At 35.2% G+C, this 26,774-nt stretch overlaps 1 long non-coding RNA gene across 1 annotated transcript; it reads left to right on the top strand.

Annotated features, from left to right (window-relative positions):
• The first annotated feature begins 6,435 nt into the window (after positions 1-6,435).
• On the top strand, positions 6,436-26,163 carry LOC125128773 (uncharacterized). Its single transcript, XR_007135311.1, has 3 exons — positions 6,436-6,560; positions 11,080-11,174; positions 26,113-26,163. It is a non-coding gene; the product is annotated as an uncharacterized LOC125128773 (long non-coding RNA).
• The last annotated feature ends 611 nt before the right edge of the window (positions 26,164-26,774 follow it).

Below are 26,774 nucleotides of genomic sequence, written 5' to 3' on the forward strand. Positions count from 1 at the left end.
TCATTGGACCTCCTGATTCTGAAAATGCCTTTTGTCTTGTGTGAAAATTATCTCTGTGGATATTTTTTTCTTGATTCCTTGAGGTTTTGAGTTCTCACTCCAGAAAAACCTCCTTCCCTTTCATATTTTTTATCTCTATCATCTGTGCTGCATTGGGGTTTGGATAATTTCTTCAGCTCTGTCTTATAATTCATTAATGATCTCTCCAACTGTGTCTAATTTGCTGTTAAATACATTCAGTTTCTTTTTTCAATGATTTTCTTCATCTTTGGTAGTGACTGACTTCTTATACTCTCAATGCCCACTTGTATTCTTTAAATTTATTTCATATTTTGTGTTTTGAATCTACCTACTTCTCTGCCACTATTCTTGTCCAATATCCATCACTTAAATCAAAACAGTAGCTTCTGAATCACTTTCCCTGTAACTGATGTAGACCCCCCTTTCAGTCTCACCTGTTTTCTATATTTTAGAGTAACCATTTTCAATTTAAATCCGATTGTTTTCCGTCCCTGATTATAATTATACAGTGGCTCCCCATTGTTCTTAGCCTAGAGACAGAATCCTTTACCTGGCCCTCATTATCTGCTTGCTGCATCAGCCCCATTATATCCCAGCCTCAAGCCCCACTGGCCTCTCAGTCCTTTAAAAAGTAGCTGCAAGCTATTTTGACTGCTGCAGACTAAGAAAAACATTTTACATCATGACCTAATACTATAAAGAGTAAATATATGATGCAAATATTTTATAAAACTATATACCCTTTCAATATGTAATCCCTATTTTTTTCTATTCTTTTTTTTGTTTCATACATCTAGTTGGTATCAATTCATATTTGAAAAATACTCCTCTAAAGAGAAGCAGTCTTTTCTATCATTATGTGCCAGAAGCACACATGTACTTCAGTGTTTATTTTTCCTCCAGAACTCAACTCATATATCAAAGTACATTTTCTTTTTCAAGGAAAGTTTCCATGAGTCTCAGACTAGGCTAGATTCTTCTCTTAGTCTCTTGTATTATTTATCCCACTTCTAGTTACACTAATTTCATAATTAGTTGGTTAATATCCACTCTAGACTGCCATTTTCATTTTTTTTTTTAATGGATGTATCTATCTTGTTCATTGCTGAATGTGATGCCTGGCTTATATTAGGCCCTTGATAAATTAGTGAACAAATGAATGAATCTTTTTCAGAATGGTACAATATAAAAAATTGTGCACTTGGAAGGAGAAAGTTTAATAAAAGAACCTGTTTCAAAATTAAGTCTTCCATAGCCCTTCTCCATAAGTTCATAGTTGATGTCTAAGACACAAACACAACAATATAATTTGTTAAGTATTAGTGTATGTGAAGACACTTAGACTTATGAAGTGTTGTTATAGGATACTTTTTTTATGGTTAGGGCTAGTTGAAAACTTGTTAAAATCAACACAATGCACAATTTATGAAAGATTTCAAAACATTTTTTTTCCCTTGGTATTAGCTCTTTCTTGCTAATGGTAAAAGTAAAAATAGAGGCATATATTCTAATGACTTCGGATGTTTTCCATCCTCTGTACTTCCCAGTGGTAAGGAAAACAGTCGAACAGCATTAAACTATTGACTTCCAAAATTACAACATTGTGAACTCAGAATTCTATTTGTCAGACCTCTGTTGATACCCACATCTGGCCACTGTTTTGTTTTCCAGCTGTTGGATGTGTGGACAGGGAAGAGGTATGGGTATCCTCATATATGCTCAAGCATCCTGCAGAAGTCATTTGGGTCTAGTGCCACTGCTAACACATGAGCAGTTGAGACCCTAAATCAGATTTGCCTTGGCAGTAAAAGTCACTAGTAAAATACTGAGCAGTAAAGATCATCAGTAAGAAATAACCAAGGTCAGAGCCAAACTATCTGCTAGAGTGAAATGTTTAAAACATCCAATGAGTCTTTAATTAGATCCTTAGAAAATAGTCTGCTGTTAAATTGTTTTATGTGTTTTCCATGCATAATTTACTCCCATGCGTTCACTCAGAGATCAAGCCACTCCTCTGGAAAAGTGTTAACTTACTGGAGAGGTAGCACAAACACTTTAAGTTTTGTTAATTTTTCGTCTCATGTCTTTAATAAACTGTTTGACTGTTAGAATCTGCAAGAAATAACATTAATCTAAGGCATCTCCTATTTTGGTTCTAAAACTGTGACTCTTGTGCTGACTTCCATTTAGTCTAATGAGGTGGGAAGAATAATGCCAGATTGATTAATTCTGTTTTTAAGTATTGTGAAGACAGTTAAGAGGTTCACATTTTGAACTGGAAAACAGCTTGGATACTTAGGCACAATTCCAGGTAAATAAACAAAGTATACTTAACATGTATATAAGTCTGATGGCTTAAATAGTAGGCATCTTAAGATTCCATATGGAACAGTCCTAGACAGCGGTGGTTTGAGGACAGGAGGCACAGCTTGTATGCTAATGGCATGGAAAAAAACAATTGGATCACAGACACTCTTATTTAATCAGGACTTGAAATCTGGCACTTTCCTAAAGGAATAAAATAGTATTGGATTGCATTTATTTGTGGACATTTTTTTTTTTTTTTGACTTCTACATGCTCTTTAATAAGTACGGTAACCATGATTTTTTTCATCTTTTACACTCCCCATCCTAATAATAGGTAACTGGTAGATAGTTACTCCACTGCCTATTTATTTATGTAGGTACGCAGTTGATTGGTAGATATTAAAATAGCAGTCTAGCAAAGAGCTCATTTCTGTGATTCCCTCTGGTTTCCTCAATTTAGGGAGCATACAGCTTTTCTTTTTATTTTAAAGACAAATGGTCTGCATAGAGAAGAAGCACTGATTAGTTGTGTCTTTGTTCACTTGGCTAATTAGGATGGTGCTGTTGGTCCATCTGTGCATAAGCCAGTTAATGTTTCTTCACTCTAGCCACAGATTTGCACCCTGAACCTTTGCCAGCTGTTTCCTAAGTGCATACCATTGGATGCGAGGGAGACCTGGAAAGAGTGCATGTAGATCCACTTAAAATCATTATAACTTTTAAAAACAAAACCTAAAATATGCATCCCATAATGGCAGGTTGGAAGCTTTATCTTTGTATATTCAAAGGTCAGTACTTTGGTGCCATATGTGCAGCTGTCAGTGTAAACACTACTCTGACAGGGACAAAACTTAAGTGTGACAAACAAGCATTGGGACTTTTATTATCATTTTTACTTAAAAATTTAAATTTATGCTAGTGAGTTAGTATAACCAATCCTAAGAAATACTAGGCAGAATGTGAATAGTCTCATTGATTCAGAAATCATCCCGAGTTCTATGTTTTAATAGATGTTTAATAGATGACATAATTAGAGAATATTCTTAGTTGTCTAGCCTTGTAACTCCCTTGTCTAGGGACTCGAGGCCTTGTTTTTTGGAAGATTTTTAAGACTCAAATGAGGTTTCACTGACATTTAATAGTAGTGCCTCTTATTTGATTCATTTTCACTTTTAGTTAACATTCCGTCATTTTAAAAGATGTAACAGCCTTGTAAGTTGGACATTATTCTTCAGGTTTACCATTTGATCATCTGGCCACATTTCCTTATCTGAGCATTAATGACCTAAGGAACTCTGGGAAGAGTAATTGACTACATACTTTAAAAGAAAAAAAAAAGCCCCATACTGACAAAATTATTTCTTTTATAAGATACTACATTCTCTTACTAGTAAACAGGATAAATATTTAGATTCATCTCTATCAAAGTTTTGAAAAATACTGAAATCTTGTGCTCCCTTCTAGAGCATCTAAGAAAAAAGTGAGAGAATTCCCTTTGGCATCTCTGGATATTTATAATAGACAAGGAAGAATTGTAGCTCTTTTTTTTTTTTTTCAGCTAAATTATCCTAAGAACACTCTGCTCCAACATAGGAATGCCAGTGGAATAAGAGATGGTAACACAAGATGCACCAGGAGACTCGAGGTTTTGTGTGTTTGAAACTTATATTCTACTATAATGACTAAATTGTAGAGAAGCAAAACTAATGTGTGTGTGTGTTTTTAAATTTACCCAATGTTTTTTTGGTTCTGTCTTCTAGGAGCAGACAAACTTCTTTTGTTTTTTGTTTGCTTGTTTTTAAAAGTTCACTCAAATTTTATAAAACAATATAAAAGAAAGGAAAGTAAAAAAGTTGTACTATGTTAGAATAATATATTTGCCGAAAATAGAAATGCCAGACATTAAATGTATAAAGTGGTGCAGTGTTTTTTTCCACAAAATTTATTTATATTGGTAAGACATCTTTTTGTCTTTCAACTTTTAATTTCACTGTAAACAAAAGTGAAGTAAATATAGTTCACTGAATTTATCAGTTGAATACTACTAGATGGAATCTTAGTATTTAAAAGAACATAACTCTTATAAACTTGATTTTAATTCAAGAATAATTATATTGGGTTCTTATGTACAACTGAACAAAAAAACATGCGGATGTGTGTTTTGGCAAATGCTCTTCCAGATTTTTCAGTGATAGTCATGATAACCAACAGAGGAAATTTAGATTGGAAGGCCTCTTTGTGTACAAGATTCTAATCATCACCCTAAGAATAATTCTAACACCTACTGGTTAATTTTACTTGAAGGCCTTCAGTATATATACATGACATAAAGTCAATGACTTTAAGTGGTGAAGATAGGGATGTGGATAACTTTTTGGAACAGACACATGCACAATACCATGCTCCTTTCCAGCTACACTGCTGTTACAGGAAAAGATTTGGGTAAGTAATAAAGTAGTAAAAATATAATGTTTTCATAACAGGCTTTTTTTCTCTCAGACTTTTTCTCCTTATCATTCATGTTTAAAGCTTTCCCCAGAGAGCAGAATTAAAATTGTAAATCTTAGTTGGACATATGTTACTACCATAAAGAAAAGGAATCTGTACACACGCAACACACACACACACACTTGTAAAACAGAGATGTGGGTGTTGTGCAATCGACAAAACACTGTTGTGCAATAATTAAAGAATTTTTAAACTGAAGATTAAATTGGAATGTTGTTATAAACATAAGGGAAATGGCCAACATTTTTCTTTGTATCAAAGGAAAACTCATTTCTAAAAATAAGCACCCTCTTTGTGATGACCCTTTAAAGTAACTTTAAGTGATTCCATTCACAGATGAGCTTTTGGGTCGGCAGCACTTTGCTGTAAGTGGTTTGCTCTTTGATCTGTAGCCTTTAATCAGGTGTATATCGAGAAGAAAGCATTGGCATAGCAATATCAACCCATCAGACTCTGCATCTCTCTGAAAGTGAACATAGAATGACTGAAACAGGCTGCTGGGTCCTGAAAGATTTCCTTTGGTGAATGAACTTAAGAAAATAGTGGTTAAAGCTATTTCCCATTGTTGAGCTTTTGTTTATCAAACTGAGGGAAACATTGGATCTTTCTAAAGTTACCAAATTTAAAAATCACCTTGACTGGGGGAAAAAAAAAAGGAAAGTGTTTTGTTGTCTTCCATATTTCATTTACTTTTCCAGAAATTAGATTTAGGTAAAAGAAAGGATTGAGAAATGTTACTAGTCTTTTAAATGTTGTTGACTTTCAGTATTCAATTTCTTTGTAATGCAAAATTGATTTAGTGTAATCTAAATATCCCAATTATTTTTTACTTTTAGTGTCTTGGACTATGCCTTCAGAAATGCAAGAACCAAAGAATTATTCTTTTTATTCCACCTCCCACTCTACTCAGATCCACACTTCTTATCACTACTGATCCTGTCGTTTAGACATCAAATTTTCATCCTTTCTTCCAGGTCCTTTTGCTTTCCCTATCTAACAGCTTTTCCCCTTGTTATAACTTAGTGGTTGAGAACTAGGTTTGAATTCTTCTTTGCCAATTATAAATTGTTATAACTTGGCCTGGGCAAGTTACTTAACCTCTCTAAAGACTTTTTCCAATACCTATTTTGTCAGTTTATGGGATTAAATGAAGAAGTTCTTGTGCAGCAATTAACACAGTGTCTACTCTCAATAATACGTGTTAGCACTATTTCCCTCTCTGTCGTTTCCTCCTTGCCTCCCTCGCCTGCTCTGCCCATTTGCCTTTCTCTTCCTCTCCCTGATCTTTCTCCTCCTCCGCTCTGAGTGAGTGTTTGGTACAAGGTAACCACTCAATAAAATGGTAGTTTTCACTGTTATGAAACTGCCCCCTCTCTAGGAATCAAGCTCTCATCATTTCCCTCCTGGAACACTGAATTTAGTTAATTGGCTCATATGCCCTATTTATCTGTGTCCTTCACAATAAAATTTTGTATCCATTGACTTGAGTTTCTCACACTCAGTTTTTAAATAAAATTATACATTTAGGATTACAAAATGAAATGTTGCAGAAACCACTGTTAACAACTGTCATGTTCTTGCTTTCTGATCATATCTTCATGTAGATGCTGCATATAACTGGTGTCTTCATGTAGACTTATTCTGAAGATTTTTAAATGACTTTGAGAATGTATATAAACTTTTACTTAAAAGGACTTTACCATGTGCCAACCACTGTGACTTAAGTAAGTGCTTTACGTACAGTAACCTATTTAATTCTCAGTAACCCATGAGATGTTTCATATTATTGCCATCCATTTTATAGAGAAGGAAATAAACAAGAGTCATGCTAAAGTTCATACAGCTGTAAATAGTAGAGAGGATTTGAACCCAGATGCTCTAATTTGAGCCTGTGCTCCAAAGTACTAGTCTATACTGCCCCCCTGCTTCCAGATGCAATTAAGTAATAAAGTACATCCTTAAGCAAGTATTTTCTAAGTCCATGAGTTATAATGAACAACGCTTCCTGGAAATTAACTTTAAAAAGGAAAAAAATTTTTTTCTAATAAATAGTGCTGAAAAATAAATCTGAAAATAAACCTTTTATCTTTCATGGCTAGTCAATAGGTTTTCTCATTTAACAGTAATTGTCTGAAAAAGGGAATTTGTCTGAAGGATGGCATCTGAGTTTGAAGAGACAAAATCATGACCTATGAGAAATAGTTGAAGACTCTGTAGATATTTAGCCTCAAGAAGACCCAGGGGGGAATGAAAACTTCAAATATTTGAAGAGTTTGCATGTGAAGGAAGGATTAGATATACTCTCTGTGGCCCAAGAGAATAGAATTATAACTATTTGTTGGGTGCAATTAGATGAGAGCTTTCTAACAATTAGCTTTTGCACCATTGAAAACCCCATTCGGAAATATAGTGGTAAGACCTTTACCAATCACAGTTTAACTACTTCTATTCATTTTTTAGCTCACACTTTAAGAAAAAGGAAGGACAGCAGAATCTGGCATTGCTATGGTGTAGGCCAGCTACAGCTCTGATTCAACCCCTAGCCTGGAACCTCCATATGCTGTGGGTGCAGCCCTAAAAGAAAAATATAATAATAAAATACCTATTTATATTTCCCCCCATTTTTTAGCTGTATTATTAGTATTTTAAGAATTTATTTGGGAGTTTCCTTGTGGTTCAGTCGGTTAAAGATCCAACATTGTCACTGCAGTGGCTTGGGTTGCTGCTATGGTGCAGGTTTGATCCTTGGCCCAGGAACATCCATATGTTACAAGTACGGCCAAAAAAAAAAAAAATAGAATTTATTCATAGGAATGCTTTATATATATCACAAACCTAAACCTTTATCTATCATGGTTTTTGTTTTTCCTTAAATGTATTTATATATTTTTAACACTCAGAAGTTTTAAGTTGTATGTAATCATACTTCTCAGTTTTTGTGATTTCTTCCATTACTATTATTCTTTAAAAAGTCCTTTACCTCAGTCTTTCCTTAATTAGACACCTTGTATCATTCACAGTTAAATCAGAAACAGAACCACCAGGAGACAGACAGACACACACACGCACATATGTATACACACAGGTTTGAGCTTATGCAATTATAGGAGCTGGTTAACCTGTGTCTGCAAGACTGTGTGTCTTTGCATCTGATGCTGTAGCTTGAAGTTCAAAAGGCAAGAGGTTAGGAAGGAAAGATGGAGGTAGAGTGGGAAGAGCATGGGCAAGGTAGAACCACAAGCATGAGCTGGGCCCCATAGGAACAGAGTGACACCAGTGTCTGTTGTTGCATCTGCCCATGGTGTTATGGTGTAGATGTCTGTCTTTGATCATGAGTCTGAACACACACCTGGCCCAGGAGTCAGAGCACTGAAAGAGGATCTAGGAGAAGGCAGAGGATTGCAGGCCTGCCTGCTACATCACACTAAGAAATGAAACCACGATCTTTGTGTACAAGCTACAAAACGGCTGCTCTGTCACTCCCACTGTCCAACTTTCCCATAAAAATATCTCTTGTTCACTCTTATGAGAAAGAGAGTAATAGAAAGGAGATTTGACACATTACAAAGTCACACCACACCTACATCTTTCCTAGTTTTATTAACTTGGGAAGAAACATCTTTGCAAAATTAGCCTGTCAATTCAGGACTAGGCACGTTTCTACATTTAAATCTAATTTTACTTAAGGAAAGTGCTGTAAATGTCATGTGAACACTACATAATTTCTATTAGAATCATTTTATATTTCTTTTTCTGAAACAAATAGAATCATTCTAATTTTTTTAAAGTTAATTGAAAAGAAGGATATTGTTTTTAGCATACTTCTATTTTGCTACTTTGCTGAAAACCTATTTTAGAGCTTTGTAAAGTTGATTTTCACTAGTTTTCTAAGCATGTAATTGTATTATCTACAAGCAATAACATTTAATGCTAACTTTTTATTGTGTCTCATTGTCCTGAAATTTCTAATTGGTGCAGTGTTAGCCAATAATGATGATTGTTGGTATCCATTCAGTTTCCTGATTTTACCAGATATTTTACAAACTTTGAAGAGCTACTTCTATTTTTACTTGTTTGTTCATTACTAAAATCAGGAATCTGTGTGGAATGCTATTTGACATCTACTGATATATGTGGTAGGATACATTAATAAACTTCTTAAGTGGACTATCTGCATTCCTAGAATAAATCCTGCATTGTCCCGGTGAAAGATTTATTTTTTAATGTACTATTGAAATGTGTTGCTAATAATTTATTTTTTTAATCTGCATTTCTAAGTGAAAGTGGCTCAGTTCAGCATTCTGAACCACTCAGTTTCAGAGTTATCTTAATTTCCTAAAATTCTGAAGCTTTACTTATAAACTCTGTGGCAGTTTGTATAGCCTGAGAATATGTAGTCTTTGAAGATATGAAAGACCTGGACAGTAAAACTGGTGCCAAACGTTTTCGTGGTAGTTTTTAAAAATAAGCTTTTTATTTGAGGTAAAACATACATATGGTAAAGTGCATACAGCCTAAAGAAATTTTAGACACACACACACACACACACAGATACACATCTCCACAACCACCACCTAAATTCAGATATATAATTTCCAACACCCTAGTCAAAATTCCTACAAAGCTAATCACTATTCTGACTTGAAAATACTATTCCCATTTTTTTCTCTTGTGAGTAGTTTCATTTTGAAATTACTATCACAAAGAAGCAGGTGTTCCAGTAATCAGTTCCAATGCTGATAAGAGCAGGGCCATGAAACTTCCAGATTTGAGAGTCCTATCGTTGTCATGTATTTTAATTCTAACTTATTCTTGTTTTTGTTTCAATCCAGAAAGACATTGGTATTGTTGCTATATACCATTAGTATTTGACTGAATTTATCCACATAATCCTTTCCTTCTAGAACTTTAAACTTTTCATTACAGATCCTATGTGTCTGAAACACATACTTTGGAATTTCCTTTAGTAACATTTTATTGATAGTAAACTCACTATCTTTTTCTGAAGACATTTTCATTTCACCTTTACTTTAATGACTTTCTGGTTACAGTCTTTCTGGGTGTACAATTCTTTCTTTTAGCAAAATTCAAGCACTTCATTTCAATAGACCTCTGGGTTCCATTGCTGCTATTGAAAATCTGCTGTCAGTCTAAATTTTGATTCTTTGAAAATCATTTACCTTTTCCTTTTGGGTTTCCTTGAAGTTCTCTCTGACTTTGAAGTTATATAGTTTCAGTATGATATCTAGGTATTTTTGTTTTGCTTTGTTTTGGTTTTTTTTTTTGGTTGTGCCTGTGGCATGCAGAAGTTCCCAGGCCAGGGATCAAACTGGCACCACAGCTGCAGCCTGAGCCACAGAAATGACAATCCTAGATCCGGGACCTGAGAATCCCAGATTCCAGAAGTGACAATCCCAGGGAAGTCCAAGGGCTTTTTTGTTTTTGTTTTTTAAATTTTACTTAGAATTCATGGAACTCTTTGTGTCAGTAGAAGGTGATCAAAGATGGCTTTCATCAGTTCTGGAAAAGTTCTCTGTCAATATCATTGTTGATAATGATAATGTGATTTTTTCCTAAGTGTTCCTACATCTCTTTCACATGCCTATCAAAATAGTGCATTAGTAACCTATGCTTTATAATAAGTTAGCCTAAAACAACAATAATAATTTATTATCTCACAGTTTCAGGTGGTTACATTCAGGGTATGCTCAGTCAATTAGTTCTTATTGGCGTCACTCATACAATTACACCCCTATGTTGGCTGAGACTGAAGTTGTCTGAAGGCTTAAGTGTTCCTGGTGGAGAATTTCCAAGGTGGCAAATAGGGGTCTTATTTTTTCTCTGCCTGGATTACTCCACAAGGCTGCTGGCGAGTCCTCATGTTATGACAGTCATATTTGTTCAGGTTTTTTCTCATTATGAAGATAGGAGAGATGACTTGCAAACTCTTTTTATGTCAGCAGGAACTGGAAGTGCTGATTTTGTCTTTTGAACTTCCATTTGAAATTTTTATTCTATGCTGTTTTCTATTATAAAATCTTTATCATATTTTCTAGCATACTGTAGTTTCATAACTACCGTAATTTTCTTATCTTTCCATCTGAACAAGTTCTTTATAACTTTTTTTTTCTTTTAAAAATTTCTACTTCTCTTTGTTTTGTCTCTTTTGGGGGGAGGTAATTTCCAGTCTTCTGTGTTTTGTTTTGTTTTTTAACTTTATTTCACTTGCCATATAAATGACAGCTGAAACTGTGGGACTGTGGAATGGATGAAATTGAAATTGCCTCACAACAGAAGGAGAAGAGAATCTAGCCCTGGGAAACTCCAACATTTAAAAGGTAGAGGAAAAAAGCATACCATTTTTATAAATTATTAAATGTTAATTTATTTACTTTCATTTGTTATTTTTTAAAAAAACAGTGATTATAATTTTTTACCTTTGGACAACTTTGACTATATTCCATAACATGTGATCAAGTAGGAGGAACACGTCTAATTTTGAGGGAGTTTGTTTTTTTTTGTTGAAACTTCCATTATTTATAATTTTATTACTTTGCAATTTATGAGCTGCTATAATTTAATTTTGCAGAGCTTATTTATATTTTCTTTTTGGTCTAGTGGAGATTACTATGTTAATTTTACTTAGATGCTTTAAATATTATGTAAAGTGGGAGTTCCTGTCGTGGCTCTGTGGTTGATGGGTCCGACTGGGAACCATAAGGTTGAGGGTTCAATCCCTGGCCTTGCTCAGTGGTTTGGGGATCCGGTGTTGCTGTGAGCTGTGGTGTAGGTTGCAGACGCAGCTCAGATCCTGTGTTGCTGCGGCTCTGGCGTATGTCAGCGGCTGCAGCTCGATTTGACCCCTACCCTGGGAACCTCCATGTGCCACAGGAGAGGCCCTAGAAATGGCAGAAGAAAGACGAAAATAAATAAATAAATAAATATTATGTAAAGTGTTTTTAGAGTGAATCATTAATTTGATTTTTAATTAATTTTTCAAATCTGTGTTCTTTTTTTTTTCTGATATGACAGAATTTATAGTGGCATGTTGAAATTTTGTATTCAAAGTATATTTCTAAATATTTCACATATTTTAGTGATTCTTTTTACATTTTAGTGTTGTATAACTTGATATACAGACTTTTATATAATTGTTACTGATTTTTATAATGTATTATTATACATATATGTTTGCTTTTTTTCCCACTTAATATTTTCTTCGTTGAATTCTCCTTTTTATGAAAGTAATCTTTTGACACCTATTTTATTTGTGTTTGCCTAATATATTTTAAGGTATCTGTTAATTTTAAATTGGTCTGTTATTTTTTAGTGGAGTCTTTTGACTAAAGAATTTGCCTTTTATTTTTATCTACTCTGATAGTCTTTAAGTTGAGGCAGTTCCAGTGCTAGTAGTTCTATGTATGTTTTTATGTAGTTGAATGCATATTGTATATGTAATTTTTATTTTATATTTCTGATTTTACAATGTGATAAAATAGTTTTCCTCGTCAAGAATCTTCTCCTAATTATAGTGAATGATGTTAGGGTACAGTAATTTTTCCATAATTTTTCTATTATTGTGTGTTTGGTTGTTCCTTTTGTTTTTGTAATTGTTTCAAGTACTGTTTTAATGAACTCTATATTTTGATTTAGGATAGATTCTCAGAAGTTGAATGAGTCAAAATGCACAAACCCTTATAATAAGGGTTTTAATATCTAGTTCCTTATTAAAATAAATTTATTCTTTTCCTATCAATAACTGAGACTGAACTAAAGCAAATATACTAGAGCTTATATATCTCAAAGTATCATTCCTCTTAAAATGGACATTCTGCCTAGATAAGTTCTTATATAATGTGCTACAAATACTGAAAGTCCTCTTTATGGCTTGCCCTCAAAGCTTATCACACAAGTTTTTTTCATGATTTTCCTGTGATAATCTTAATTTTTGAGGATAAATTTTATTTTTTTGAAATGGAAGTCTTTCAAATTCTTATGAATTAGAAGGAAGAATAAATCCTTCATAGAGAGTCTTAATATATAGATACCTGTATAAGGCAGGATTTTAAACCAAGTCTATTTGACTTCTAAGCCCATGTACTTAACAAGAATTCCAGTCAGCAGACAAATATTTATTGAGTACTCATATTATTCTAGGTACTGTGCTAGGTGCCAAAAGTAGGGTAGGGACTGTAACAGACACACTTTTGCTCTTATGCTGCTACCAATTTACTTTATACTCAGCTTTCTTCTTTCAGTCATACTCTTTTAAGCATATAAATGTTATACTCTTTTTAAGCATTTTAAAAACTCTGTTTTGTTAATTGATAAGTAGTGTTTGTATACACCAGCTTTGATAATGTTATTTCTTTAAAAGCAGAGGCATTAATTCTTTTTCTCTCAATTGCTATACATTTAGTATTGGTCAGTTAGTATTTACTCTAATGAATGTCTGATTGTATATTGATAGGTTTGACTAAAACTCATTTTAGGTAGAGTGACATTATAATTTATCATCTAAGTGTAGTATATAATTCGCCTAACTTGGGAGTTCCCATCATGGCACAGCAGAAATGAATCCGACTAGGAACCATGAGGTTGCGGGTTTGATCCCTGGCCTCGTTTGGTGGGTTAAGGATCTGGTGTTCCCATGAGTTGTGGTGTAGGTCGCAGACATGGTTCGGATCTGGCCTTGCTGTGGCTGTGGCATAGGCTGGCAGCTGCAGTTCCAATTCAATCCTTAGTCTGGGAACCTCCATCTGCCGTGGGTATAGCCCCAAAAAGCAAAATAATAATAATAATAATAATAATTCCCCTAACTTTATGTAGTATATTAGAGAAGAGGTTTTACAGGGTGGCAGACAGATGCTTGGAGGAGTTTCCAAATGTGCTAAGAGGATAGAAAAATGAATCTGATTTCAGAGGATTTAAAGGTAAATTTCTTCTGTGAAAAAAAACTTCATTAAAATAAGAAGCAGAAATTTGATAAATATTTTTTAGGCCCTCTTTTATTCCAACATTTAAATTTTATTAAGACATATTTTGAAAATTACAACCATAGCTTAAAATATGATTAATCCTTTTGAATCCAGTACCGAATTGCTTTAACCATTATGGAAACAGCAGTGATTGGTTCTAGAAAAAAACTTAGTCATAAATTTTGGAACCTTCAGAAATAAGATGGGCATTGGGCATTTTCCAACTCATTTCTCTTGGCATTTAGCATGTAGGGTCAAAAAACATCCGAATTTTAATAGCTTAGATGCTTGAATCATTTCTTGAGCTGTTTTGTTTTTCTCAAGTCAGCAAGAATATATGAAGCAATCATCTATTTTAAAGGACATCTGAAAAGCATTTGATATCACCTTCTACAATTCCCATAATTTTATTTTTAATTCAGGGTTACACAAACCATTGTAACTTCTTTTGACTAAGAAAAAATAGTCATTAAGATATTTAATATATTACTCTGAAAAATGGCAGTAACTCTCTGAAATATAAATAGAGATTTAGGAATATGTGTTTTAGGAAGATGAAAACCCATCATTTACTCATTTGAAGTGGCTGGTGAGTTTCCTAGATAAAGTTGGTTCTAATAATTAAGCGACTTTTAAATTAACATAGTAAAATGATGCCATAGGTGATGAGACAGGTTAGAGTTAGCTAAATCATAAAAGATCTATTTGAACATAAATCTTATTTTGGATTTGCTTCTTCTTACTAATAGTGAGTACTTCGTATGTCATAGATTGGGATCTCCTAAAGACCCATCTAGAACCATTAGTATCAGAAGCTTTGAGGATTCTTGTTTAAAAATGCACACAGTTAGAAAGCATCATTCTGATTGAGCAATCTTTAGGAAGCCTGACTAAGGAAAAATGGAGACAAAACTCAATTTAATAGTATCAGGTATGAGAAAGGGGATATTTCTACAGACCCTAAAGAAATTAAGAGGATAAAAATACTATGACCATCTCTATGCTTATAAATTCCATAACAAATTAAATTGGCAAATTCCTCAAAGGACACACAAATTACCAAAATTCAGTCAGAAACGGATAACCTGAATTGTTCTATATCTATTAAAGAAATTGAACTTATATGTTACATGCCTTCCCACAAAGAAAACTGGTCCCACTGGAAACTTATACAAAACACTTAAGAAAGAAGTAATATGAATTCTACATAAACTGTTTCAGAAGATAGAAGAGGAAGAAACATTCCCCTACTCTTTATAACAGGTCAGCATTATTCCAATCCCCAAACTAAACAAAGACATTACAAGAAAAGAACACGACAGACCACTAAACCTCATAAACACAATGACAAAATCCTCAAGAGTGTGATATCAAATCAGCAACATATGAAAGATTAATATATCACAATAAAGTGGAGTTTATCCCATAAATATAAGGTCAGTTCAACACATACGTATAGAGTTAAAATACAACCCTGCAATTCCACTCACAGACATTTACTAAATGAAATAAAACCTTTTACATTAAAACCTACATGTGGGAGTTTACGTCGTGGTGCAGTGGAAACGAATCCAACTAGGAACCATGAGGTTGCAGGTTTGATCCCTGGACTCACTCAGTGGGTTAAGAATCAGGTGTTGCTGTGAGCTGTGATGTAGATCGCAGATGCAGTTCGGATCTGGTGTTGTGGTGGCTCTGGCATAGGCCGGTGGCTACAGCTCTGATTAGACCCCCAGCTTGGGAACCTCCATGTGCCACGGGTGAGGCCCTAAAAGGACAAAAGACAAAAACAAAGCAAAATAAAACAAAAAAACTTGTATGTGAATGTTATAACAACTTTATTTCTAATTGCCAAAACCTATAAATAATCCAAATGTCCCTCAAACATACAATGGAATATTACTCATCAATAAAAAGGAAGAAACTATTGATACATGCGACAACATGGATTAATCTCAAGTGCATTATGCTGAGTGGAAGAAGCTAGATTCAAATGACTATATGCCAGAAGGTGTGGCTAAGATGATAAAATAGGAAACTCACCTCTTCCCATGGGCGGAGCAAAAGCACAACTATTTACAGAGAAACTATTGATGAAAATGATGTGAACTAGCAGAAAATATTTTCCACACTAAAGGTGTAAAGAAGGAACCACAGCAAATGGGTAGGAGGAAGGAGACATATAGTCAAGGCCTACACTCCTAGGTAGGTGATCCACCAACAAGAGGATAATCACAATTGCAGAGGTTCTCCCCAAGGAGCAAGGGTTCTGCATGCCACATCAGACTCCCCAGTTCAGGGGTCCTGTACTGTAAAGATGAGCACCTGCCCCCCTCCAAATATGACATGGGAGAGCTAGAGAGCTGTAGGGAACAAAGATTTTTCCCTAAAAGAACATGTGCAAAACCTCATGCTTCAAGTCCCAGCATAGAGGAAATGATTTGAAAAGAGGCTTATTTTGCTTACTTACTGATCTTGTAGCGCCTCATAGAAAGGAGACATCTGGGATCCTCCTGGGCCATAGTTGCCATCAGTAGTCATTTTGGGGAACTCTTTCTACCGCAAGGACACTAGTGTTGGGAAGCACCATTTTGGAGCCCTCCCTCTAACCGATTAACCCTGGGCATCTCTAGCCCTGCAGCTAGCCACTGCAGAATCTGACCCCTTTCATGAGTGGACCAGCACCAGCCTTCATGGACTATCTAGATAGCCACCCTGAAATCCAGCCACTACCACTAGCTGATGGCACCAGCCATAGAGTGGCACAAGCCATGGGCTGCCCTGGTACATGTCCCCAACCACCAGCAAGCTGGCACTAGCCCTGAGTCACCTGAGGCCATGTAGCTAGCTGTGCTGGGACTCAACGCCCCCATCAGCAGCTACTACACAAATTAGGACCTGGCAGCCAACTAGGCCAGAAACCAGCCCTGCCTTCTAACATACCCACAGTAGTTAGTCCCACCAGAACAGAAGGGCCCATGTAGCTCACAAAGAGGGCACTTTAGAGTATTAACACAGGTGACCAGAGTGAGTGTGCTTCTGGGATCCATAGGATATCTCCTATATAAGGCCACTTCTCCAGGATTGGGAAACATAACTGACCTTCCTTGTACATGGAAATAAACACAGAGAATTAAGCAAAATGAGGAGACAGAGGAATATGTTCCTAACAAAAGAACAAAACAAAACCCTAGAAGAGCAAAATGAAGTAGAGCTAAGCAATATCCTGATAAAGAGTTCAATGTAAAGATTATAAAGATGCTCGATGAACTTAGGAAAATAATTGATGAACACAATGAGAAGTTTAACAAAGAGAAGATAAAATGGAGAACCAAATAGAGCTGGAGCATACAATAACTGGAATTCAAAATACACTAGAAGGAATCTGGTCAATTAGATGACACAGAGGACTGGATCAGTGAGCTGAAAGAGTAGTGGAAATTACCAAGCTGAACAAAAAAAAGAAAAATTTAAGTAATGAGTTTGGTTTAAGTGACCTCTAGGACAACATCAAGCATACTGACATTGTCCTTATAGGGGTCCCAGTAGGAGAAAAGAGAGAGAGAAAGTGGAAGAGAAATTATTTGAATAAATAATAGTCAAAAACTTCCCAAATGTAGAAAAAGAAACAAGAGCCAGGTCCAGGAATCACAGAGAGTCCCAAAGAAAATGAATTCAAAAAGATCCACACTGAGGCGCACCATAATTAAAATGGCAAAAGTCAAAAACAAAGAATTTTAAAGGCAGCAAGAGGAGTTCCCGACATGACTCAGCAGTTAGCGAACCTGACTAGGATCCATGAGGATGTGGGTTTGATCCCTGGCCTTGCTCAGTGGGTTAAGGATCTGGCATTGCCATGAGCTGTGGTGTAAGTTACAGACGTAGCTTGGATCCCAAGTTGCTATGGCTCTGGCATAGGCCAGCAGCTGCAGTTCTGATTGGACCCCTAGCCTGGGAACCTACATATGCTGTGGGTATGGCCCTAAAAGACAAAATAATAAAGGCAGCAAGAGAAAAAAGGGAATCCCAATAAGGCTGTCAGCTGATTTTTCAGCAGAAATTTTCAGGCCAGAAGGGAGTGGCATGATATATTCAAAGAAAAGACCACAACTAGAAGTATGAAAATTATGAAAGAAAAAAATCTCATTGGTAAAGGCAAGCATACAGCAAAATTTATAAAATCAATCACTTATAAAGGTAGTAGGATAGTTAAAAGACAAAAGTAGTAAAGTCATCTGTAACCACAATAAGTAGTTAAAGAATACACCAAACAAAAAATGTAAAATATGTTAAAGATAGTAATCATGGGGGGAGGGTAATAAAAGTGCAGTGTTGCTCAAATGCATTTGACATTAAGAATTCAGCAACATGGAGTTCCCGTCGTGGCACAGTGGTTAACGAATCCGACTAGGAACCATGAGGTTGCGGGTTCGGTCCCTGCCCTTGCTCAGTGGGTTAACGATCCGGCGTTGCCCTGAGCTGTGGTGTAGGTTGCAGACGCGGCTGGGATCCCGCGTTGCTGTGGCTCTGGCGTAGGCTGGTGGCTACAGCTCCGATTTGACCCCTAGCCTGGGAAGCTCCATATGCCGCTGGAGTGGCCCAAGAAATGGCAAAAAGACAAAAAAAAATTCAGCAACTTAAAATAATCAGATGATAGATAGATAGATAGATAGATAGATAGATAGATAGATAGATAGATAGATAGATAGATAGATAGATAGATAAAGTCAGACAGCTACATATAAACCTCATGGTAACCACAAGCCAAAAACCTATAAGAGATACATACACAAAAGAGAAAGGAATCCAGAAATAACACTAAAGATGGTCATCAACTCAAGGGAACAGAGCAAAAGGGAAAAAAGAGACTAAAAAAGAACTACAAAAACAACCAGAAAACAATGAACAGAATGTCAACAAGTACATACCTATCATTAATTATTTTAAATGTAAATGCTCCAATCAAAAGATTAAGAGTGGCCAACTGGGTTGAAAAATAAGACCCGTGTATATGCCACCTACAAGAAACTCACTTCAGATTTCAAGACAGACTAAAAGTGAGGGGATGGAAAAAAATATGTCATGCAAATGGAAGTCAAAAAAAAAAAAAAACAAAGAACTCAAGTAGCAGTACTTGTATCAGACAAAATAAACTTTAAAACAATGACTGTAGCAAGAAACAAGGATGTTACATAATGGTAAAGGGATTGATCCAACGAGATATAACAATTTTAAAAAAATATTTACCCAACGTTGGATCACTTAAGTACATAAAGCAAATATTAACAGACATAAAGGGAGAAATGAACAGTAACACAATAATAGTAGGGAATTTTAACACCCTACTTACATCAACGGACAGAGAATTGGTAAGGAAAAACTGGCCTTAAATGACTTATTAAACCAGATGAACTTAATGGATGTATATAGAACATTCCATCCAAAAGCAGCAGAATACATATTATTTTCAAGTGTAGATAGAATATTCTCCAGCATAGAGCATGTCCTAGGCCCCCAAAAATCTCAGTAAATTTAAGATTGTAATCATATCAGGCATATTTTCTGAGCACAACATTATGAGAGTTGAAATCAACTACAAGAAAAAATACTGCAAAAACCACAAACATATGGATACTAAACAATATGCTGCTAAACAATCAACGGGTCACTGAAAAAGTCAAAAAGGAAATAAAAAATATCTAGAGACAAATGAAAATGGACACGATGGTCCAAAATCTATGGGACTCAGTAAAAGCATTTCTAAGAGAGAAGTTTATAGTGATAAAAGCCGACCACAGAAAACAAGAAAAATCTCAAATACCACATTAAATACTGAATAATAAAAATCATATATCATCTCAATAGATGCAGAAAAACCTTTTGACAAAATTCAACATCCATTTGTGATTAAAAACTCTCAACAAAAGAGGTATGGAGGGAACATAACTCACATAACAAAGGTTATGTATGAGAGACTTGCAATCAATATCATATTTCTGTTCAGCAGAAATTGACAACATTGTAAATCAACCATAATAAAAAATTTTTAAAAATCATATTTAGTGGTGAAAAACTGAAAGCATTTAATCTAAGATTAGGCACAAGACAAGAATGCCCACTCTTACCATTTTTATTCAACATGGTATTAGAAATCCTATCCATAATAATCATACAAGAAAAAAAAATAAAAGGAATCCAAATTGGAAAGGAAGAGTAAAACCATTACTGTTGGTAGATGGCATGATGCTATATATAGAAAATCCTGAAGATGCCACCAAAAAACCTATTAGACTAATAAAGAAATTTGATAAAATTGTAGGATACAGAAATCTGTTCATTTTTATATACTAACAATGAACTATCAAGAAGAGAAGTTAGAAAATCATATTTGTAATTGCATCCAAAAGGATAACATATTTAGAAATATATCTAACCAAAGAGGGAAAAGACTTATACTCAAAAACGGTAAGGCACTGATGAAAGAAATGGCAGGTGACACAAACAAGTGAAAAGATACATTGTGTTAATGAATTGCAATAATTAATGTTGTTAGGGGAGTTCTCATTGTGGTGCAGCAGAAACCAATCCAACTAGGAACCATGAGGTTGCAGGTTCAATCCCTGGGTTAAGGATCTTGCCATGAGCTGTGGTGTAGGTTGAAGATGAAGCCTGGATCCTGTATTGCTGTGGCTGTGGCATATGCTGGCAACTGTAGCTCCAATTAGACCCCTAGGCTGGGAACCTCCATATGCCATGGGTATGGCCCTAAAGTGAAAAAAAAAAAAAAAAGAATTAATATTGTTAAAATGACCATAGTACCACAACAATCTACAGATTCAATGCAATCCCTATTGAATTACCAATGGAATTTTTTACAAAACTAGAACAAATATTTCTAAACTTTATGGAAAAACAAAAGACCCTGAGTAGCCAAAACAATCTTGAGAAAGGAGAACAGAGCTGGAGGTATCGCACTCCCAGATTTCAAACTATAATACAAAGCTACAGTAATTAAAATTATATGCTACTGGCACAAAAACAGACACACATAGATCAATGGAACAGAGTGGATTGTTCAGAAATAAACCCACACTTATTTGGTCAATTAATCTATGACAAATTAGGTAAGAATATACAATTGGGAACACTGAGAAGCTACATTCAAAAGAATCAAACTGGATGAATTCCGCATAGCATATGCAAAAATAAACTCGGAATGGATTAAAGACTTAATTGTTACGACTTGAAACCATAAAACTCCCAGAAAAAAAATGGCAGTATAATCTTTGATATTAGTCTTAGCAATATTAGTCACTAGAGTTAACCAGGTGAGCAGTTGATGGTCACCCTGGATCACTTTTCCTTCCTGTAGTATACCCAATCCTTTATGGTACAAACATGGAATAGCATTGGTAAAAAAGGTTTTTGGAGTGTCTAGTACTATTACTCCAACCAGTGATGACCTCTCTACCCTCAACACCATTGCACATTGGAAGGTTGATCTTGATAGGTTTTATTTCCCATCACATCCTGTAATGAAAGGCAGTAAAAAAGATGGCGGAGTAATTCCTGTTGTGGCTCAGTGGAAATGAATATGACTAGTAACCATGAGGACGCAGGTTCGATCCCTGGCCTCACTCATTGGGTTAAGGATCTGGTGATGCCATGAGCTGGGGTGTAGGTCGCAGATATGGCTGGGATCTTGAGTTGCTATGGCTGTGACGTAGGCCAGTGCAAACCTGGGCTTGCAGATGGTGTCGTTTCTAGCCTCCAGAAAATTAACTAGCTATCTCTTCCTTGGGGCAGCCTTCCCTGGCCAGGTTAGCTCTTCCAGTTTGACCTTCTCTCATCCCCTGTAGATTCCCTAGCCTTCCTTGCCACATACTTTTTTTTGAGGAGGGGAGGGTTACATGTTTGATGTTTTTCTTTCCTGCTAGATTATAAGTTCATGAAGGAAGGAGCCATTTCTGTGCTGTTCATTGTTACTGGGTTCCCCAGAATCAGACTCACTGACTGAGAGTTATGTGAAGATTACTGAAGAGTGCTTTGGGGAGCATCAGGTGGGTGAGGGAGCAGGATTGGTCTGGGAGAGAATTAGAGTGAAAACCTTATTAACAACGCTCCCACCTGGGAGATACCTATCTATAGTATATAAAAAATACTTTCTGTGTTATTAATACTTTAACATAAAGATGAAAAATGGATGTTTTATTTAAAATTATAGTAAGTTCTATATTATTCACTTTTCTGTTATATAAATGCTATTGTTTAAACCAAAGCAATAAAACTAGTTAATAGTGGCAATTAGTAGTAATTAATAGTAGGACAAATTAATTACATGTGTGAGGAAGATATAATAGTATTTTGATAATATTTCTTTCCTCTAATGCAATGATTTAACTCATGTCTTGATTGTTATTTTCAATAAGATAATATCTCTTGATTGGATATTGAATAATTTCAGGCTATAGTATTTTTAAAATCCATACTAATTAAACAGATAGTACCTGTATCTAAGGACAAAAAAATAACAATGAGATTGGTTCTTTCATTGATTCAAATATCTTCTCAACAATCTGGGCATTGAATACTTGGGATTTTAATGAGTAATAACAGCAGCTTTTTAGACTTGCAGGTATTAGTCTCTAGGTCTCCCAAAATGTCCATTCATTTTGTATCTACACGCTTGTTTTGGTAGACCAGCTGCTTAACATTCAGATCCTTTGCACGTAGAAGTCAGTCATGTAGGTTATCCATACCTAATCTGTTCATCATTTTTAAACATCTTAAGTACATTGGATGTCATCGTAAATTAAACACTCTTTCTCAGAGAAAATGGTTTTAAAGCATAGAGGTAATCTGAACTTGTGAAATTGAAGTTGAATTCCAAGTAAGGTACAGTTTTAGTAAAGAAATGAGAAAGTCCTATTTAACTTGGCCGCTATTTTGTGTTTTAAAACAGACTTACTTCTCCAAAAAAAGAGTCATTTTTTCCCACTGTATGAGTTTTGTTGAAACCTACAAATAACATTGAACAATTCACATGCAGCCAGTCCATCCTTTTCTAGGTTCCTTATCATTGAACAGTTTCAGAAAAACAGTGTGTGCGTTTCTGTTTTACTGTAATCTTTTTTCCACCCTCACTCTCAATATATTTTCATATTAGAGAAGGACATTCTTATTGTCCCACACTTTGAAAATATGATTTAACATCTTTTCTGTGGCCAGCAACAATGATACATCTTGTGAGTGCATGTCTAAGGAGGCAACATCCTTCCACTTCTATAAAGTTAATAATGTTATTGTTTCTGCACATTTTAAAGAAATTAAAAAGTGACCTATGTTTTTATTATGAAAACCTTAGTATTATAGGCAAGCAAATCATACTCCTTTTTTTTTTGTCAGTAACATTGCATACAGGTGTGTAGAATATGGCATGTAAGATCTTTTTATTTACTTTGACAAGAAGTTTCTAGATCGGAAGTTTCCAAAATTTACATTTGTATTGTACGTCTTCTGAATAAGCAGATAGATGAGCAAAGTCTACTTCCATTTTAACAAGATATCAACAATCTTTTGTATTTTCTGTAGTTTGATTAAAATTTTCATAGAAATGAAAAGGATGATTGAAACTCCATTTTTCAAATCAAAATACCTAAGAGCCAGAGGGAGCCTTTTTCTTTTTCTTGCCATGATTCAATTTATCACTTATACTACAGAAAGTATGGTCATTTGTAAGATCTGACATAATCAGCTCTGAGAGGCCAGCACATCTGTTATCAAAATTCTCCCTTTTGTTTGGGCCACAGGACCTTTTAGTTGGGACTTCTGAATCAGAAGATACAGCTTTACCCAACATCATAAAGCAACTAAGCAAGTGATAGATAACATGTTTTTATGTGGTGTATCTAAGATAATTCAATGGCCAATATTTTCAAATGAGCATTGGTGTCTTTGGAAGAAGATGAAAAAAACACTTGATTGACTTGGAAGTACTTTCCTGTTTCATTCCTAACTTGTGAGATTTAATCTTCATATGTACTTTTCTCTCGCCTTCTCCACCATGCCCAACCCAAATTCTCTTTTGCATGTCACACCAATATTGTATCAATTGTATTTGATTTGGCCTTGTGTCCAGAATTTAATAAAATAATACTTCTAACAATGTGAAAGACCAAGCCTTGAGCTTTATCTTATTCTTGGGGACTCTGACTCAACATTTCATCTTTAACTCTTTAATGAAGTTCATCTTAATTTTTATAAAACTGTTCAATTTTCCTACATACTGCGTGAATAGGAAACTGTAGTAAAAGGGAGAGGCCCTGATGGGAAATTGCCATGCTTCCTGGAGTCATTTAGTACAGCATAATGGCAATAAAAGCCACCTCCCTTCTGTTGTTCCATTTCTCCTTTGGATGAGCAAATGGGAATCATCGTTAGGGCATTATGTATTCATCGAGGAGCTGTGACCTTAATCCATAAAGCCCTATAGAGTTTATGCTTTGATTACCTTAAAGCACGCCTCCCCTTATACAGTGTCCCAGACAATCAAAATCACCCCACAATGTGCCTGCTAACATTCACAATTTCAGTGGACCCAAGACTGAACCATCTGGTAAATAGGGCTTGGCACAGAGACTCCCCTTAAAATGATCTGACCATGCCACAGAGTTTGCCTAGAAATCTCCTCTTGAATTGCCATAAAGCTAGGCCAGTTTTGAGAATTCTCCTTGAATTATTGAAGAATATAGTAATTAACAAAAGTAAACTGTAGTTGTTGATTCACTACAATAGTTTTCATAGAGAAACCTTGTTTCTAAATAATGGTATTTAGAGGTTTCTCATTATTAAAAGGGGATCAATAAAGTTTAAATTCAGTGGGGGATGTAACATAAAAAACATCTTTTAGAGGACCTACTATGTGTTGGAAAATTTATGTATTTTCTCATTTGACTTTTTCAATCCTGTGATATACATATTATTATTAATATTTTGCAAATGAGAAAACTGGCTAGTGATGTTAAGTAACATTTCTTTTTTAAAAATGATTTTTATTTTTTTCCATTATAGCTGGTTTACAGTGTTCTGTCCATTTTCTACTACACAGCAAGGTGACCCAGTCACACATACATATATGTATTCTCATTTCTAAAAACTCGTGGATAGTAAGTGGTAGATGGGGGATTCAAATTCAAGTGTGTGGGCTCCAGGTTCTAGATCTTTATACTTTATTCTCCAAATAATAATCTCTTTCTGAATTCCCTATTTCTCACCCTGACTCTAATTCATTTCTTCTTTATCATCTTTTCCTATTTTGTCTACCAGCTTGTTACATTTTTTCATTATTTCTCCTTTTGATAATCTCTTTAAAGTCCTCTTTTAAGACTGTATTTTTAGTTTATTTCCCATCTCCTACAGCTTAAGCTCCTTTGTCCTTTCTTTCTTTCTTTCTTTCTTTCTCTTTCTTTCTTTCTTTCTTTCTTTCTTTCTTTCTTTCTTTCTTTCTTTCTTTCTTTCTTTTCTTTCTTTCTTTCTTTCTTTCTTTCTTTCTTTCTTTCTTTCTTTCTTTCTTTCTTTCTTTCTTTCTTCTTTTCTTTTCTTTTCCTCTTTCTTTCTTTCTTTTCCTCCTTCCTTCCTTCCTTCCTTCCTTGCTTGCTTTCTTTCTTTCTTTCTTTCTTTCTCTGTCTTTCTGTCTTTTTTGTCTTTTTAGGGCCGCACCTCCACCACATGGAAGTTCTCTGGCTAGGGGGTCTAATCAGAGTTGCAGCTGCTGACCTATGCCACAGCCACAGCAGTGCCAGATCTGAGCCACATCTGTGACCTACACTGCAGCTCATGGCAATGACAGGTCTTTAACTCATTGAACAAGGCCAGGGATCGAACCTAAATCCTCATGGATACTAGTCCTGTTTGTTACCACTGAGCCACAATGGGAACTCCCTATTTCATTTTTTAGTTAAACCCTTACTCTAGCACTTTTTCATCTACTGCCTTATGACACATTTTATACTATTATTTAAATAATGTCTACACAATACTGTTAGAGAAAAGCTGTTTCAGTTTTCCTCTTGATAAGCACCGCAGTAGCTTAAGGATAATTGTACTACTATTTGTATTTCTCAGAGCAACACAGCTATTGCTACAACATAGTAGGAAATCATAGATGCTTTGGATTTGATGATTGAATTGATGGCATGTTATTAAATCCCTCCAAGACAATATTGTAGTGCTTTTCCAATATTATTTCTTTTATCCTTATGATAACAATCTGAAAGTGGGAATTCTTATTATCTTGCAGATGAAACTGTGGTTCAGAAAGGAGATGTGAAATGCTTCATTAAGATTTTCTACCTAAGAAAAGTTAGGTGGGTCTTAAACATAGATATTGACTTGAAAACAAATGCTCTTTTCACTAGAGACCATGGCTTTTCAGTAAATCTCTGTTGATATATAGATTCATTCATAAGGCACAATGACTCCCAAATCATACTGACCTGACTTGTCTCCTGTGGGTGAGGAAGAAGAGTCGAGTGTGTTGCTCTTGATTATTACCTTTATGCCATGTGCTTACAGAGTTGTATAAAGAAATACTGGAAAGGCAACTGGACCTACTCAAAAGAAAAGCATTTAAAATGCAAAACAAATGGGCGTGAAGGATAAAGGACAGTTTTGATCCAGTCTATTATTTGGGTTCCTTATTACTTGAGCTTCAAGACAAACTATGTTGCTTTCCCTTTTCCTTCCTGTGACCATTATTCCTGATCAGGCCTGAGATACACAGGAAAATAGTTCTAATTAGAACTGGGGAACTTACTGCACAGCCTAAGAGAAAGAGAATCAGTCACTAGCTGACCATGTTTCAGTTCTCCACATTTGTCCAAAGTTTGCTATATCCTTGGCATTTCTGCAAACATGACATTGAGCGAGGTGCTTAGCAAAACCAAAAGCCTGTGCCCAAAG

The sequence above is a fragment of the Phacochoerus africanus genome, chromosome 6 (assembly GCF_016906955.1).
Source record: "Phacochoerus africanus isolate WHEZ1 chromosome 6, ROS_Pafr_v1, whole genome shotgun sequence".
Classification (NCBI taxonomy): Eukaryota; Metazoa; Chordata; class Mammalia; order Artiodactyla; family Suidae; genus Phacochoerus; species Phacochoerus africanus.